Below are 18,318 nucleotides of genomic sequence, written 5' to 3' on the forward strand. Positions count from 1 at the left end.
TGACTTGAACACCTTAGACTAACTTGAGCTCTTTCCTTTGGGCCCAGGTTATCATCAGTACTGCCAGCTCAATTTGGCTGAAGAAAGGCCATCTTTTCTTGGAGTAATTGTTTAGAAACTGTGTCAGATTTGAGCATTGGAGAACCAAAATAGCTGTGCTCTCTTTGGTTCTTTAGAAGGAATAAGTAACAAATAACATGGGTCGTGGTGCTTTAGTGTGTCTACTAACAAAACCTAATTCTGAGTATTTTGTTGGCTTAAAACCAGGTCTCACATTTTAATATGGAAACAATTAAAAAAAAGACAGTCATATCCTTGGACATCTAAAGTATGGCTCTAATGACAAGTTCAGTGATTCCATTTGGTGATTATCTCTAATATGCTACCACACTGATCATACATTTAAAGAAGTTCCTTCTTGAAAGAAGAAACATTAGAATTTTATCAAATAGAAAACAGAAGTCTCTTCAGATTTATTGCTTTTTACTTACTCTTGAAGGCAAGAAGAGTGATTACTGCTCCATTTTCTATTCTTAGGACTATGACTTTAGTAGCTACTGATTATTCAGAAAGCTGAAGAAGTCAAGCACATTCATGATTAGTTCTACTGCACAAATAACCTTGTAAAACAAAGGTTTTACTCCAGCTAGTTCTAAAATTACTAGATTTGAGTGGGATGTCATGTGTAATGGTTTTCTTAGGTCTACTAAGGAAAACTATATTCTGTGGGGTAAAACATACTTTGAAGTCAGAAATGCAATGAGAAAGTAAATAGCCAGGAGTTATTCCATTCCCCATATATTGATGGTGGTCAAATGCTTAAGAAGAAAATAAGTAAATACAGTGTCTTCCTTACTGCAAGATTGGATTTACTTGCTTCAGGCAGTATGGCAGCCCAGAAAGAGCAAAAAGTCAAGTCCCACAAGGTCCTGCCCTTAGGATAAAACTTGGACTAGGAAACGTCACTTGATTTTGAGCTCCAGGAAAGCATATTTTTTAAATTACTGGGATGAAATCTGACTGAGAATGACAATTCTTGATGGTTTAAAAACATAGGACTTCTCAGGTTTTTTTCTTTCATCTTTCTTTAATTTCATCTGTGTTACCTCTGCTTCCGTTCTCTCCAAATATGCCATAAAGATGGAGGAAAATATCACCAGATTGACCAATTGCATATTATTTGATGTTGAGATGTTTGAAAACTACATCTTATTGTCCCAAAATGCCGTGAAGGCCAAAGAGCCAAAGGACCCCAAGTGAGCTCAAAGATTTGGAGCATCCAACAAATTCAACTCCTTACTTTAGCATGTCTATTACAATCTTTGAGTCTTTAATATAATTTAAAGCAATTGTCCCCGTAGGGAGGTCTAACATTTTGTAGAATTACATTGAAATAGTTGACCTGCCCGAGGAAACTAGAGGAATTTCAAGGGTACATTTCAAGACCCTGTTTCTGCTGATAATAGTGTTCCAGAATTTATATTTATTAATATTGCTTTATTTTGGTCAGACTCCCACAGGAAATCCTGAGGAGTGTACGTTTCTGGCATACTTTATCTTAGAGAGTTCCATCCTTTTGGTCTTGCCTCCTGATTGCTAGACTGAAGAGTACCTCTGAAAGCCTCAGCTCTTTAATAGAGCTGAGGATGACAACAAGCAGGAACTTCAACACTCCAGGAAGACAATCTATCTACTTTCTCCACTTATCATTAAAATGTCTTGGAGATGTAGGTCATAACTGGAAACCTATAAATGATGTCTGTGTAGTAAGCACTTCCCACAGAGCTGGAGTCCCAAGTGATTAAAATTTATCACATTGTTCTTATGGTTACAAATACTGCTGATACGTGTCATTGCTTAGAAAGTACTATTCATAACATTTTGATTTCAGTCCAAATAGCTTTTTCCTGAATTTCCCATAAAATGCTCTTGATCTTTTTTTAAAAGGTCTAATCTGCTTCTCCTTTGAAAGAACAAAGAAAAGGGGCTGATTGTCTGCAGTTTAAATTTTGTTTAGTGTGATATATTTATTGCCTGGTGGGATGCATCTAATTTTCCACTGGCTTTTCTGAGAAAGTAATTAGGATAGAACTCAATCCTATGCAACACGTAGGCTCTAAAGGCTTTCATGAATTAAAAGTTATGGTGCTTAGTATGTGGCTCTATTAAAATGGTATGTAACCGCAAGACCTCATATTTTAGCAGTGCTTTGTTTTTCAAGACTCCATGCTTTGAACGTACAAATGTAACTTTCCATTAGATAACACAGCATGCACGAAAATATTTTAGAGTAGACCCTGGATATGGTAGGAGTTAGTCAGAACACGGGATAGATAACAAGGCAGAATCACTTTTAGTCTTCTTGAGAGCTAAAGATCTAAAGTTCTCTCAACACGCTTTTCTAACCCTCATACATTTTGCCAAGCCACTTAGAGTTCATAACTTAAGGCCTGGGGTTAGTTCAGGGTACCCTCAGACATTCAGCTCTGACAAGGTTTTTGTTGTTGTTGTTGTTATTTGTTTTGTTTGTTATGTTTTCTTTAACCTGGAAAGTGGTAGATTGAACTGGCTTATATTTATTAAGAAAATAAGACAGTGAATGAAGACAGCACACCACCTGCTTTCCTGCCTTCATGTCTATTTCCTGAAGACAAGTTAAGGAAGCAACTCTGGCTGGACAAATCTGGTTTGAGTTTTTATAACTGATTTCTAAATTCTGGAACTAAGTGTACCTTGTAATAATACTGAGATATCAAGAAAGGAAAGAAACCAAGATACTACTGGAATTTAACACCAAGAGATTTTAATTCAGGAATATATTAAAGCTCTTTTTTTAAAAGATTTTATTTATTTATTTGACAGAGAGAGACACAAGCAAGAGAGGGAGCACAAGCAGGGGGAGTGGGAGAGGGAGAAGCTGCTTCCTACTGAGTAGGAAGCCCGAAGTGCTGCTCCATCCCAGGACCCTGGGATCATGACCTGATACGAAGGCAGATGCTTAATGCCTAAGCTACCCAGGCACCCTTATATTAAAACTTATTATGACTTTGACTCCTTAGTTACAACAAGTCCAATACCATCTAATATACACAATATTGCATGAAAATTTAACATTCTATATATTACATTTTAATCTAATTTAATATTACAAGGAATCCTATTTAAAGATGACCCAAATATATAACTTACGGTTTTAGAAATAAATGAAAAAAGAAAATATGAGTTTCTTCACTTAGAATTCAGTGGTCAAGAGTATTTGGGGGTTAAGTGGGCAAATTGCCAGGTCTGGATTTTCTTTTTTCTTTTCTTTCTTTTTTTTTTTTTTTCCAAAAACAAAATGTACTAGTTCTTTCCATTGCTGACATAGTTGGCTCCATGTAGCTTTTGGAGCAAATCTCTTTTTGTATAATTATCTTGCAGTTTTGAGTCATTTTGTAGTGGGGGGGAAAAAAGCCAGCTGGTGACTAGCTAAAATGAAATAGAAGGGGTGTTGATAGGTAAGAGAAAAAAAAGAATCATAGAATTGATTTTATGAATCTTATTAAAACAGACTCTAAGTGACTGACTTACTTTGTTATATGGATATTTTATAATACCAAATGTTCTTGGAAACAAGTGAACCATTTTCTGGGGCTTGACAAGGTTTTTCTAGAGGATTTTCGTTGTATGATTAAAGACTAGAAAGGCACACTAGCACATAAATGTAACCAACACAAAATTTGTGATTGTAATGGAATTTTACAGTTAAGGTACTTTACACACTGCTTTGATCAGGGTTTTATGTGTATTTGTTATAACTCATTTAGCCCATTTATACTGAGAATTATATGGAAAAGGCATGCATGTTGACAAGATGATCCAATTACCAGAAAAACAAGCCATATCTTCTTGATAACTGAACATCATAACTTAAATTTTCCCTCAATCAACCTGCTGCTTTATCCATGTGATTGTTTTTTGTTTCATAATGCCACTGAACTTCCTGAAATAACTGATTGTTTTAGAAGATACACATCCCACGATAATATATATAAATATTCTAAAGATCCTTATAATTGTAGCATACCAGATATAGAAGGAACTAGATCTCCTGTGTTAAGTCATTTCTATTCAGCCTGTCCCACAGGTGACAGGTGCTGACCCTCTCAGACAGCCCATTCTATCTATACAAGAGTGACTGTAAGTCTAGCCTTATATGGAAATTTCTAAGTTTTGTTCTGTGTATGCATTTGACATAAGAGAATAACCATTTTTCTCTTTAATGATAAAGTTCTTCTTTCCTCCAGATTAAAAAAAAAAATCTACTGTTCTAGCAGTTTTCCTTCTGTTGACACAGTTTTATATCTAGTCTCTCACAAAGTACATCTTTTGTTTTTAAAAGCATGTTCTCTTAAAATGTGGTACCTAGATATGAACTCAGGATTTAAAAAAAAATTTTTTTGGACTATTGTGGAATGTTGACTAGGATTATTACCACTTCTTTAGCTTAAAAAGTTTACTCCAAAATTGACTTAAATTCTTTTAAACTTATAGGAGCCCCACCACTCTGTTGACTCATAGTTAATTCACTATAACTTAAAAAGCCACTGCCAATTTTTTTCCAGCATTAACAATATGAGCTATTTTCCCACTTTGTTTTCTTAACCCAGGTACAGGCTGTGTATTTATTGGTTATTTTTATTAAAATTCCTTCTGTGAGATTCAGCTACTTGTCCAGCTTGTGCAGCTCATCTGGAGCCTTGTGTACCCATCGCCAGATTTGATAAAACCCCTGCTCATTTGACAAGATGTCTGCCAAACCATTGAAAACAACATCCAGAAAGCAACCCATTCGAATATGTTAAACTCTAGCCCTTAAACCATCCTTGCTGTTATTTAAATCCTTCCTCAGGTAAGTTAAGATCTCAAATACACCATGATTTAAAAGCAGACTAAACTTACTCTTTGTCAATTCACATCCTTAAATTAATAATGGCACTTTCTTTTTAAGCAACAATAGCGTGACTACTAAAGTAAAAATAATCCAGGAAAACAATGAATCCAAATGATTCATTATGACCAGCATCTACTTTTGGTTATTTATCTGGTTTTTACATAAAAGTGTTGATGGCCAAACTCAGATTGTGTTTACTATGGTTAGACTTTTTTGTCTTTCCTTAACCTCATTTAAAGGGAAGACAGGCTTAAGCGAAGACAGTGACATCTCCTATTAAACCACAATAAAACCAACAAAAAAGTCTCCAGGTCAAATAGAAATTTTATATGTAGTAGTTCTCAAAATATACTTCACATAGAATCCATGCCATTATTCATTAGAAACCACAAAATAATAAAAAATTTTAAAATATTGTTGGTAAAATGTAATGTAAAATAACTTTCCCCAGAAGCACATTCACACACAAATCATAAAGGAAGAAGTCTTTACATTTAACTTTAAAATGTATGCTCATCAAAATGCTTGAGCAGCCACATGTGTAGGAGTGATAGGTCTCGCATATATTTATGAGCTGCCTTAAATCCTTTCTGGAGCAAGGAGAAAAGTAAATAAAAGACATAGTCACATATTTAATGAGGAGGGAGAGAAAAATCTAAATTGGTATGCAGTCACTGCTTTCACAAACCATCAAAATATTTTGGTGCTTCATTTCAGCCAACATTACCAAGGTAGGGAACATGCTACACCTTTCCGTGTCACAGATACATTGGACAGACGTCGTTAAGCAAAAATATGGTAACAAATATATATTTTTTTAAATCCATTACCTTGCAAAATTCAAATGAATGTCAAAATGCTACCTGCCATCCTCAGGGTGACTCCTAATTGTCCTCATGGGGTACTCCTTCTGTGACTCTGGGGAGAACTCCAGGTCACTGAGTCAGAGCAGAATAATTTTGGTTAAGTTTTAGGATTTTAAGGATTTGCACAGGGATAAAACAATTCCATCTGCCTTTTTTTCTCACTTAAAAATTAAACAGGGAACACAAGTATACCATATTTTTATATAAATGTATTCTGCTGAATTTATTTCATCCCCCTACCCTCAAATATCCTCATTTTCTTTTTTTCATTTTTGCAGAAAAGAATAATCAGACACTGCTAATCTCTTTGAAAGTTTGTTGAAGGTCATTTTATTATATGACTCTTTGAACAGAAAAGTCCTTTTCACTAGAAAATGTTCTATAGTTTTTCAATTCCTTGTTGTTTTTAGCTCTGCATAAATCACCCCAGCCATAGAATAAATAGATATTCTTTTGTTAGGGGAATTCTGTTTTGAATACAGTTTATTCCACATAGAACAAAGAGTAGATCCCCCATCGTTAATCCTCAGGCTAAGTCACTCAGCATCCCTCCTCACAAGATACACTCCCAGCCTCATACACTACCCTCCAAAGACTCCTAAAGGCATACCAGGGCGAAATTAACCAAATGAGCCTAAAGAATGCCCAGTGACTTGGATTTCAGATATACAACAACAGCAAATATGTTAATATAAGTATGTTCTAACTATTGCATGAGATATGCTAACACATAATTGGATATTTCTCTGAAATTCAAATTTAACTGGGGCCCTATTGTATCTGGCAATCCTACAAATATATCTTCTAATGCCATTGTTTTAAGCCATTTTGTGCAGATGTTTCCCCTGTCTCTCATGACCCTTGTGCCTTGTCCACAAGGAAGACTCCACTCAACTGGCTTTTTGTCAGCCTCCATAAAATCTTGGCTGACCTGCTCCATCCCAACCCTAGAAGAGCGAATCATTCCCAACCTCGTGCTATCTCAGTGCCATGTATCTACATGAGCATGACTGAGTCATGAGTTGTATCTTATCATTTGTGTGTGTGTCTTGTTGTGAGGTCTCTGGGACACAGGACACTTTACTCATCTCCATCCCAGGGCTGGAATAAGCAGACACCACAGAACTTCCAGATTGGGTAAGAGCAGAGACCTGGAGTCAGACAAAACCGTCGGAATCCTGGTCACTGTCACTCTGTAACTGAGACTGCACTCAACACAGATGTCAGGACCTGAAGTTTCTCATCTACATATTTTCTTTTTTAAATAAAACACCCCTGACCAAGTGATTGTTGAAAATTAAGTGAAGTTATTTATATGTAAAGGAACTATCATCAAGCCCCCTTCTTTGTTAAAGTAAGAAATGCTCTCAGAGGTACATGGTCTTTTTTTTTTTTTTTTTCCCTTTCGGTTATCTCTGGAGAACTTCAGTTTCAATTTTCAAATTGAGTTTTAAATTGTGCCCAAGAATGGCCTCATAAGCTCCACTTTTAATAATGTATTCCAGTTGTTTTGCCAGCTTATTCACAAATTCTGATTTAAAGCCTTGCTTTTAGATGTTGTCCTTTTATACCAAATAACACTTCCAATCAGACCATATAAAATGTGCAAAACTCTGCTCTCAAAAGCTTACAAAGGAAGAGAGTTTCTAAAAATTACTCTTGTCTCATGTGTCTGACTCACATTTATCTAAAAATAAAAGGAAAACTAGGAGAAAAAAATAAACGAACAGAGGGTAACGTGCAGCTTCATGTCTCTAAGTCAGATAACAAGATAATTTTTCTGCAAGCTCTATATTTCACTTTACTTTCCACAATGACCTTTCCACCCTCTAGCCCTATCACTAGGATATAAATCCATTAATGAGGAATCTTTTCTTCCCCTGTCCTTTTTCATATTAATCTCAGCAGGATGCTAGACTGTTCCTTGAGTTCATTCACTTTATAGGCATTTAAAAAAAAAAAAAAATAGAGTCTGGAGACAGCCTGTCTCCAATTGGTTAAGCAGAGGCTGAAGGAAGAAATCCTTGAGTTTCCAGCTTTCATCTACCATTGATTTTCTGTGCAAACTGTGGGGAAATTTCAAAAAATCCTTTTTAGAAAAATCTGTGAAATGGGCAAATCATTTAAAAAACATCACTCACCAATGCAATTTTTTAGCAGAAAATAAAAAGCTGTTAAAAGATGAATGTTTTGCAGTTAGTGGTTTTGAAAACATTCTTGCCTGACTTGAGGCAACATAGGTTTTAACACATCACTCATTATGAAATGATGTTATGAAATGATACCAATAATAACACCAGTAAAATATAATGGTCACCACAACTTTCCCTGGAAGTGACCACATTCTAATCTAACCTTTAAAGATAAAGAGACCAGGGGTGCCTGGGTGGTGCAGTCAGCTGAGAGCAACCCACTCTTGATTTCAGCTCGGGTCATGATCTCAGGGTCATGATCTCAGGGTCGTGAGATCAAGCCCCATGTGGCACTCTGTGCTCAGTGCAGAATCTGCTTGAGATCCTCTTTCCTTCTCCCTCGCCCCTCCTGCCTGTGCACTCTCTCTCTCAAATAAATAAATAAATCTTACAAAAAGAAAGGAAAAAAAAATTAGCATTCGCAGACCTTTGCTGCCTCTCAGATAACATTTGCTCTTTTCCAGCAGCATGGCCTTCTCCTGAAGACACAAGTAACTTTCACTCAACACTGTGCACGCCCAGCGATACTGCCTTCTCTGCAAAGTAAATGATGGGGGTTGCTAAAAACTTCAAAGACATTCCTGATCTTGAAATTGTCTGATATTAAAGGAGTCTGTAAGGGAGCAGGCTCACCAAGTCACACAGTTTCTGAAGAGCTTGGTGTGGGCTTGGCTCCAATATCCAACAGCAATATTTACTGTTTGCTTGCTATGTGCCCTGCTCTGGTCCATTTCTTTTTCGGCCAGTTGGACATCATATATATAAACCTAATGTAAGGAAAAACTCAAAAGCTTCCCTGGAATGTCTATTGGATAACACTTAGTAAGACATAGTCTATACCAAGAAAAGATGAACAATACTTTGAAATCCAAATTCTAACATTCCCATGGGTATCTTGTGCAATTAAACTTAAATGAGCTGTTCCTTTAAAGTAGGTATGTCTATTTTAAAAGAAAAGGGAAGTAGAAGGAGTGCAAGTACGTACAACTCTCTGTGTTTTCCTAGAAATAACTTTTTCAAGATGGCTTATGAATTCCATTCCATTCTTCCATTAAGAAGTCTATCCGTGCATGTAATCTGGAATGAAGTCTTATGCTCCTTCCCAGAAAAGCCTTACCAGCAGGGAGACACAGAAGACACACACAGAGTGGAGAGGGAGAAAAAGTGAGACCAGCAGGGGCAGTCCAGGCTATCAATAAATGTCATCACTCTGTCATCTCACATCTAGGTAAATTTCTCCCAATTAAGAGAGGGAAATAACAAAACCTTACCATGAAGATCTCAGCCAGGCACACGGAATACACATCACAGGTAACCCTGTGGTGGGAAGAAGCCTCTAAAGCCAGTCAGGACCACCCTGTGTTAGAGGTACTCTCATTATACTGCTTGCAGGAGCCACAAAAATAAGACCTCACATCCTTGTCCTAAAAGAGTGATGGTGAAGTCTACTTTGACTACACTGCTTAAAGTTTTGTAATAATCATGAAACATTTTTACCAACATTGTAAAAAATTCCTAAAGTGAAAGAAGAACAGAAGGGAGAGAGAGAGGGAGGAAGGGAAGGAGAGAGGGAAGGAGGAAATTTGCTTTACTTTTGGAGAATGGATACTCCTAGGAGCCTGCAGATTGTAAGACTTGGGAACATTACCCTGTACCTGTAACTATATGGCTCTTTAGATTTTTTTTAAGACTTTATGTATTTATTTATCTGAGAGAGAGAGATCATGAGAAGGAAGGAGGGGTAGAGGGAGAAGCCAACTCCCTGCTGAGCAAAGCGCCCAATGAGGGACCCAGTCCCATGACCCTGAGATCATGACCTGAACCGAAGGCAGGTGCTTAACTGACTGAGGCCCGCAGGCATCCTGCATATGGCTCTCTCAAGGGCTTCATGATTTCTGAACCCAGATTCTGAATCCTGGAGACATACAGGGTAGTGTAGGAACCTTGATTCAACTTTCATTTTCCCCTTAGTTTCTCAAGAATTCACTTTGAGTACCACCACATAGAGAACTGAAGAGGACAAAGAACCCCCTCCAATTTCAGAGAAACAGCCAAGAGAATTCTCACTCAACATTTCCCACACTGATGGGAAATAATCTTTCTTTTTTTTTTTTTTTTCTTTTTTTTTTTTTAAAAGCAAGGGTCCAAAATAGGCAGAGAGGCAGGCCGAGAGAGAGGGGGAGGCAGGCTCCCTGCCGAGCAGAGAGCCCAATGTGGGGCTCTATCCCAGGACCCTGAGATCATGACCTGAGCCGAAGGCAGAGGCTTTAACCCACTGAGCCATCCAGGCGTCCCAGGAAATAATCATTCTTAACCTCTTTCTCTCTCCCTCCCGAGGCTCATGGTTCTTTGTAGACACAACTAGCATAATTGAATGGTTTCTCCCATATTTGCAGGTCAAGGGGGCAAGGCCAGAGTTGTTCAGATGTTTATTGAATGCCCAATAAGCACAAAAACAGTGTAATTGGCACCATACAAGTCCAAAGAAATAAAAGATATGGTTCCCACTAGAGCAAGAAAAATATGTAAAAAAAAAAAATTGGCATAGAGATTTCATAAGGTTTTTGCTAAAGGCAAATGTACAGACTATGAGAGCTTTCCTGACCAATGTAGTGCATTTTATATGCACTGTTTACTTTAAACGTGGATTCATCAACAGCTGTTAAAGGCACATATCCTTGCATGCACATACATACATACACACAGTCACAAGTCTCTTAGAATAAAATGTTTTAAAATAATCAGAAGTTATAAAAATGTACAAAGTTTAAACAATTAAAAGGAGAGCAGACATTAAGAATAGGTGACATTTATTGAGCATTTTTACCACTCCAAGTACTGTGCTAAGTGCTCTGTAGGCTTTGGCTCAATTAGTTCTTGCAACAAACTAAAGGGATAGAAATTATTACCATTTTCTATCTGAGGAAACCAAGACTTAGAAAAGATTAAGTAATTTTTCTAAGATGTCACAACTAACCCCATGTTCCTGAAGCATTTTGTGATATGTTAGAGAACTGCAGTCCACATTATACAGACACAGCACTAGCCCACTCTTGGGAAACTTCGTGTTTCAGGCACCTGAATGTTTCAGTCGGTTAAGCGGTTGCCTTCGGCCCATGTAATGATCTGGGGTCTTGGGACTGAGTCCCACACTGGGCTCCCTGCTGAGCAGGGAGTCTGCTTCTCCCTCTCTTTCTGATCTTCCCCCTGCTTGTGCTCTCTCTCTCTCAAATAAATAAAGAAAATCTTAAAAAAAAAAAAAAAGAAAGAAAAAGTAAGGAGTGTTTCAAACTCAAGGGTGCCCTGCAGTCAGCCTCATTATTCTTATCAGAGGACAATGATTACAAGACTCAAGGGCATGTTGGCAAACTAGCTCATAAATAAGATTAACTGAGAAAAAAGTTTTGAAGTCAATGGGCCTTTCAATGGATGGATTGAAAACAATCTGTAAAGAAAGGCATTTGGACAATTCACTCATATTGCATCATCCAACTCCTACTGAACACCCAAAGTTTGCAAGTCCCTCGTTTTGATGATAATAGTAGAGACGTGAAAGTGACAATGAGCTGCCTTTGGGGAGATAATCATAAAACCCGTGTGTGGTGATGGGATGCTGTGAAGATGAAGAGAGAGGATACAGATAATACGGCAGATACTAAGTCTTATTCTGGAGATACGAGCAAATGTAGAAGTGGGGTAGAACCATGCAGTAAAGCTGCTAACGCTGGGAATGGATTTGCAGCGGTGGTCTGGGCTGATCTGGGCCTAAGAGCCTGGCAAATCTGACCTGACAGATAAAGGGTGGGGAACATGTCTGACAGAGAAGTATGTACAAATGCATGAACATGATAAGGTCAGGTTTTTCATGGGAGAAAAACTAAGCACCTCTAAAACACAACAAAGCGAGAAAGTATTTCGCGTTAAGTTTGGCCACTGCCTGCAGGAAAATAGGGAAATGGGGGAAAGACAAAAACAGTTAGGGTGAGAAAGGGGGACAAAGAAAGAATGGTTAAGAAATTATGGCTGATCATCCAGAATCAGAAGAACCAAATGCTTCTTCTTTTCTAGCTCACACACACACAAAAAAGCATCATAATTCATTCAGTTGTTCAACCCAGAAACAAAGATGTCCTGGGTGCCTCCTTCCATTCTTTCACTCCCTACACTTCATTGGCCATCAATCCTTTGGTTCTGCTTCCTAAACCTCTCTCCTGTCTGCCCACTTCCCTGCACCCTTCAGTACTACTGAACCTGGACATGTCTCTATGTCCTCTTACCCTGCTAGTGCCCAGCCTCCTAACTGTGCCCTCCAGCCCATTTGCCCTCCTTGGCCAGTGCGACCTTTGTGAAAACACAAATCCAGCCATGTCCCTCTCCAGTGGCTTTCCAGTGCCCTTAAGGTTAAGTGAAGACTGGTTTTCTTGCCTCACAAAGTCCAGCCTCTACTTACTGTTCCCCATCCTCGGTCCCCTCTCCCAGCTCCCAGCTCCACACATACTCTGACAAACACACATACTCTGTGACCCCCTCCTGCTCAGTCACTTCCCTTTCTTGAGGTACATTAGGCACTGTCTTCTCCAGACTTTTACTCATGCTATTGGTTCTGTTGAAACCCTTTCTCCAGGTCTCACTTGGCTGACTTCAACGCACCCTTTAGGTCCTGACTTACCCGTCACTGTTTCTCAGAGCCTTCCCTGATCTTCCCAGATGGATTAAGCATCCTCCTTTAATGATACTTAATAACATTGTTTTTCCTCTTCCCCAGCATTTAGATTACCTGTTTACTTATCCATATTCTCAAATTTAGCAGTTCTGAAGAGTAGGACCACATCCATCTCATTTATTTTATATCCCTTAGTAGCTGGCAAGTGTTAATCCAGTAAATGAATGACTGCATGATTCTTCTTGACTCTGGACCGGCACTGAAGGGGAATGAGAGATCAAAACATAACAGTGGATAAATCAAACGAGGATCGGTGGCCAACTCCAAGAGCAAACCAATAAGACAGCTCAGGTTTAGTCAACGTTGTTCCAGTGGGTTCCGAACAAAATCACACTGGGGGGTGGGATGGGGGTGTGCCAAGGTGTTTTGTCTGCTTGCACCTGAGCATGTAGCTTAATGGAAGCCAAGAAACTGACTGTCCCTTCAGAACTGGGACAAGGACTCTTTATAGCTGGCATCCAGGATGTCTCATAAAGAAAAAAGCTTGCATGTGAAGGTTGGGCCAAGTTGAGGGTAAGAGAGTTAAGAAAACTACCAGAAAATGATCTGGTTTGGAAGATAGGAGAAAGATAGAAATTGGTTTTTAGTTTTCTACTGTAAGAAAATACCTAAAATATGGGACATCCTATTATAAGCAGTGTAATAGATAGCAATTATAAACTATTCCCTAAAATAATAAGTCTCTCACAAAGCCATGCAAGAACCTAGTTGTATCATCTCCTAATTTGAAAGAGTCTCTCTTTCCCCATCCCCTGCTTGGCACCTGAACTTCAGTTCATTCTTCCATTCTAGCAATCTTTCCTGGTGTGTATCAGAGTCTCTGTACTGGTTTGAATAAAACAAAAAGAGCAAAACTAAATGCACCCAGCTCCCTTTCCTCAATAAGGAAAGTAGAAGGACCCAGATTTGGCTTAATGAAAATTCAAATAAATATCTGGATATTTGGAAAGGTCAGAGGAGAGGGCAGGGAATGACACTAGATAAACGAGCACTGGGGTACCTGACAGAGGCATCAGTAATGCACGCTGCACTTCTGGGCTTTAGATCTGTATCTCTTCCGTGCTCTTGGTGATTGGTCACTTTGCCGCATCTGTCTAGAGGTAGGGAAAGCTGGACATTATCTGGGCTTTACATTGTGTAAAAAGTCTGATAACGCTTTCTGTTTTTCAAGAATAATTTAAGCTTTTCTGAACTTTTTTGGGTAAAAGCACACTTAATCATCATGCAGCAATGCTGGAAGCTGGCCAAATGCAGGACAATCAAAGGGCTTTCTCTCAAAAAGCCCTGAGCCGGATACCTCTGCTTTGGATAAGTACTAGCGGGAGAAATGCAAGGACCCTGGTTCTGGAAATCTTCAAAAACCTTCTGAGTTAAAGCAGATCCTTCCACCCTTTGGAGTAAAACTCAAGACTGGAGCATGAAAAGGAGTGAATAGTGCACAAATAATAATTTTTATTTAATACATAGGGAATATGAACGTTTATAATCACAAGCATTTTAAGCAAGAATTTCTTCCTTAATTGACTTGTCTGAATGTCTTTCCTCCCTTCCCCCCAAAATAAACTAAACTATTACTAACTTTGGCAGTTTTATACTAAAATGCAGGGTTATATATAATCTGGGAAGACCTAAGATAAGCACATCCTTCCTAATTGCTCTAAGTTATGTTTCTGGTAACTCCTCATGTTAGAGTCTTACACTGTATTTTCAGGGTATTTATCACATTTTATGCCTCTAACACTGGTGTTTGGCCTTTTGAGGCTATTCTAGGGAAAGTGATAGAGAGACAATTTAAGTGAATCCCTCCTTCCTTAACAAACGAACGCCAATGCTGCAATGTCATCAGCCAGATAGTTTGTGCTTCCATTGATAATAAAGCACTCATTTTATTTTATAGACAATAGTGAAAAGAAAGAGAAATCAAGGATTTGGAAATGTGTTGGGTAAGAGTCACTGGTTCTAATTCTGCTTTGGTTAATTCTCACTAAATTAACTGTAGTTAATTTTGCCTAACTTGCTTGCTTTACAACCAAGGGTTGGTAGTAAAATGTTCTCCAAACCTCACTCTAAAATTCTAGGAGTTCCTGACTTATTCTAGAGGTATACTAGAAAAAAGTAAATGCAATTGGTCTTACATGACAAATACCCATGGTTTTTCTTCAAGTTTACTTTGCATCTCTTCCTTTTTAAAAAATATTCACCAATGTTTTAATAGTTTCATAGTCTAATATTTTAAAATGCTGATTGACTTGGCACTTTAGAAAGATTAAAATTTAATACAAGGCAAAATTACATGAACCTCAAATATTAGTTATATAAACATTAATTCATACCTATCAAAAAAATTTTTAAAAGGTCTTGAAACTTCCTTAAGTTTTTAATTTCCCAAAATATATCAAAATACATATTCCTATTTAAAGGCTTTCAAATTTTGTCTGAGTTATAAATGTGGTAAGACAGACTAAAGAGACAAAAGCTAAAATTATAAGATCTTGTTTTTTAACATTCTGAGAAATAATGTCAGCTTGGAAAAATATAAAACATTGAAAACAATGTTAACTTGTAAAATATAAAGCATTATTATATTTATTTTTATCTAGCTCTCACTTGGTACCTTAGCAGATGGCACATTCCACACATTATTATATGCAGAAACTAATCCTTTGCTAATCCTTATGTTCATGTATTCCCATGAATAACAACATTAAAGTGTTATTACCTAGAGCACAAAGTATTGCTTTTCCTTTTGGAAAAAAAAAATCTTCTCCTCTGCCTCTACTCCAAATTCCTATCTTATGTTGCAATAATTCCTATTTTTCTGAGAACTTCTCTTACAGATTTTTTGGCCTCTTTGTAACTCATGCTCTATGGAATAGCTTTCCATTCTTCTTCCTTCAATAAACGTTTACCAAAGTGCTTACTGTAGGTGGTCAGTGACTTAGGTGTGAAGGCCACAGAACTAAGTGGACACAATCTTTCCCCCAGTAAACTCAAAAAAAATTCACCCCCTTGATTTCATCTATAAAGGGGCAATAGTAATTACTGCATTAACTATTGTGAAGATTGAATGGAATAATTTTTAAATACTTGGAAAAACGCTTTGGCCAATACCTAACACTCAAAAAATATTGTTTATTCTATTCTGCTCCTTAAGTGCTATAGTAAAAAAACAAACAAACTAACTCTCAAAGGAGATGATTTTGAACCATGTCTCAAAAAGAATTGTTTCTCAAAGGAAGGAAGATTGAGGGTGGCTGGGTGACTCAGTAGGTTAAGTGTCTTGGACTTAGGTCATGATCTCAGAGTTCTGGGATCAAGCCTCATATCAGGCTCCCCACAATGCAAGGAATCTGTTTTTCGCCCTCTTCCTCTGCCTCTCTCACTGCTCATGCTCTCTCTGTCTCTCTTTTTTTCTCAAATAAATAAATAAAATCTTAAAAATAAAAAAGGAAGAAAGATGGAAAATACTCTCCAGATGCTGGGAATATACAGTCTATAGTCCACACATGCAGTGTTAGAGAACACATCATACTCTATTTTAAGCAAGTGGAAAGAGATCCCATTAGACAAGGAAGAGAAAGCAGGATATGAAACTGGAAAACTAGGCTGGTTTAGTGGATTTAGTCCTGCAGAGATTTGAGAACTGACAGGTACTCTGAAAAAAAGAAAGTTAAATGATTCTACTTGTGTACTAGAAAAATCGTTGTGGCTTCAATAGGGAGAATGGGTTGGTTGTGCAAGAAACTGAAGAACATGAAATCGAGTAAGAGAATTCAAAGACCAGATTAGAGAAGATGATATCTGAACTAAAACAATGGCAGTTATTGACTAATGAATGTTGAATTAAGAAATATTTTAGAAGTAGCATCTACCATATGTCATCATGGATTGACATGACAGTTGACTCTAGGGTTTTTAGGTTGGTGGCCAAATGGGTGGATATATCATTAACTAAAATAAAAACTACAGAAAAAGAGTAAGAGTATTGGGGAATGAGGTGGGGGACAGAGAAGAGATATAAAAAGTTGGAGATGATGCACATAGTTTTAGACAGGTAAAAATCCAGAAGAATACTGATCCTCAAAAAGGTAGGGCAAAGTGAAGGAACCAAGGCAGAAAGTTTGTAAAGAAAATGTATAATGGACAGTTTGGTCAGTAAAGCATCCAACTCTTTGTTTTATCTCAGGTCAGGATCTCATGGGTCATGAGATTAAGCTCCAGGTCAGGCTCCACTCAGCAGGAGTCTACTTGAAGACTTTCTCCCTCTGCCTTACCGCCACCTCCTTCAAATAAACAAATAAATTTAAAAAAAGAAAAAAGAATAGGAAAAAAAGAAAAGGTATAATGAAAGAGAATAATGCATCAGGAGCCAAGACAAAAGTGTTTCAAGAAGAAGGAATTAAAGGTTCATGCCGATATAGAGAGCTAGGAGAAATATGGCTCAATCTTCTAATCCCAGAATTAGGGGAGAAAGAAATGTACAGATTCTTTTCCCAATCAGTTTGAGGAAGGGAGTGTCATCAGAGCAAATTAATGTTCAGTTAAGTTGAGGCGACAGGAATACCCTATAGAAAGTTTAACAATGTGGGGAAGAATTGGAAGACCCAGTATTCCAGTGAAGATAATTGGGAGGAGGGCCAGCAGGCAGGGGAGGGGGAAGTCACCAGACCACCAGGAAAGGACAAGACTGATCTGGAGAGAGATAAGAGGATGAGAGGATTAATGATGAGGAGACTCCGATTTCTTTTTATCTTTATCTTCAGTGAAATAATTTTCAGCACTTCAAATTCCTCTCTGGTATTACATTAACTTAATAATTTAATACTCTGGACGTTCTGCAATTCTACTCTTATGTGAAGATGCTCTGCCAATCTAAGCAACAGTCATGCCAGCTACCATAATGAGAAAGCCCAGGAAAGTTGTTGCAAAATTGCAGAATCTTTCCCATTCAGGTCACAGCTTTCCTATAAATTTCTCAAGTGTCCCCTCTGCATTTAAAGACAATCTTGACATCTTATACCTATGGCTATTTGTGGTGGAATTCCATAATTTTTCCAGCAAGGAAAATCTAAATCTGCATTCTTATGATTTAGACTCTTATTCTTGTGAAACACTGTGGAACCCCATTATCACTACCTTAAGAAAGGTAGCAGAGTCTCGAAGTTATTTAACAAACTAAGAAAAAAAATATATTGGGTAAACCACATGTCTACATCACAAGATAAAGTTCTGAAAATTGTTTTTGTCACCAGATATGCCTTGTTGAGAGCCCTGTTTTCTTTTGCCAAGATGCTGAGTCTAATATTTTACAGCCAGCTTTTTCATCAGTCCTGTGGTTAGGAGAAAAGACAGACAGCTATACTGACCACATTTGGACCAGCTGCAGAAATAATTTAATCAGCCTGGCATGAAGGGCATTGCTCGAGTGAGCAGTTTTCTCCACTGTCTAATTGGTAAATAAACATATTGTCAAGGTAATTTGTCAATATGTTTATCCTGGTATGGTAGTTTTAACACATGGTCTCAAATTCCTGATACTTCTCTTATCAAAAGGTGGGGATCCATGCCCCATTGCCTTAAAACCAGAAAGACATATGAGTACTT

At 37.7% G+C, this 18,318-nt stretch overlaps 1 long non-coding RNA gene across 2 annotated transcripts in view; it reads right to left on the reverse strand.

Annotated features, from left to right (window-relative positions):
- Window positions 1-12,774: 12,774 nt before the first annotated feature.
- The window catches only part of LOC132017376 (uncharacterized), a 99,675-nt gene continuing 94,131 nt past the window's right edge, over window positions 12,775-18,318 (reverse strand). For both annotated transcript variants that reach the window (XR_009404249.1, XR_009404250.1), the window contains exon 3: window positions 12,775-12,913. This is a non-coding gene — a long non-coding RNA (uncharacterized LOC132017376). The remainder of the gene's footprint in view (window positions 12,914-18,318) is intronic.

The sequence above is a fragment of the Mustela nigripes genome, chromosome 5, assembly GCF_022355385.1.
Source record: "Mustela nigripes isolate SB6536 chromosome 5, MUSNIG.SB6536, whole genome shotgun sequence".
NCBI classification, from domain to species: Eukaryota; Metazoa; Chordata; class Mammalia; order Carnivora; family Mustelidae; genus Mustela; species Mustela nigripes.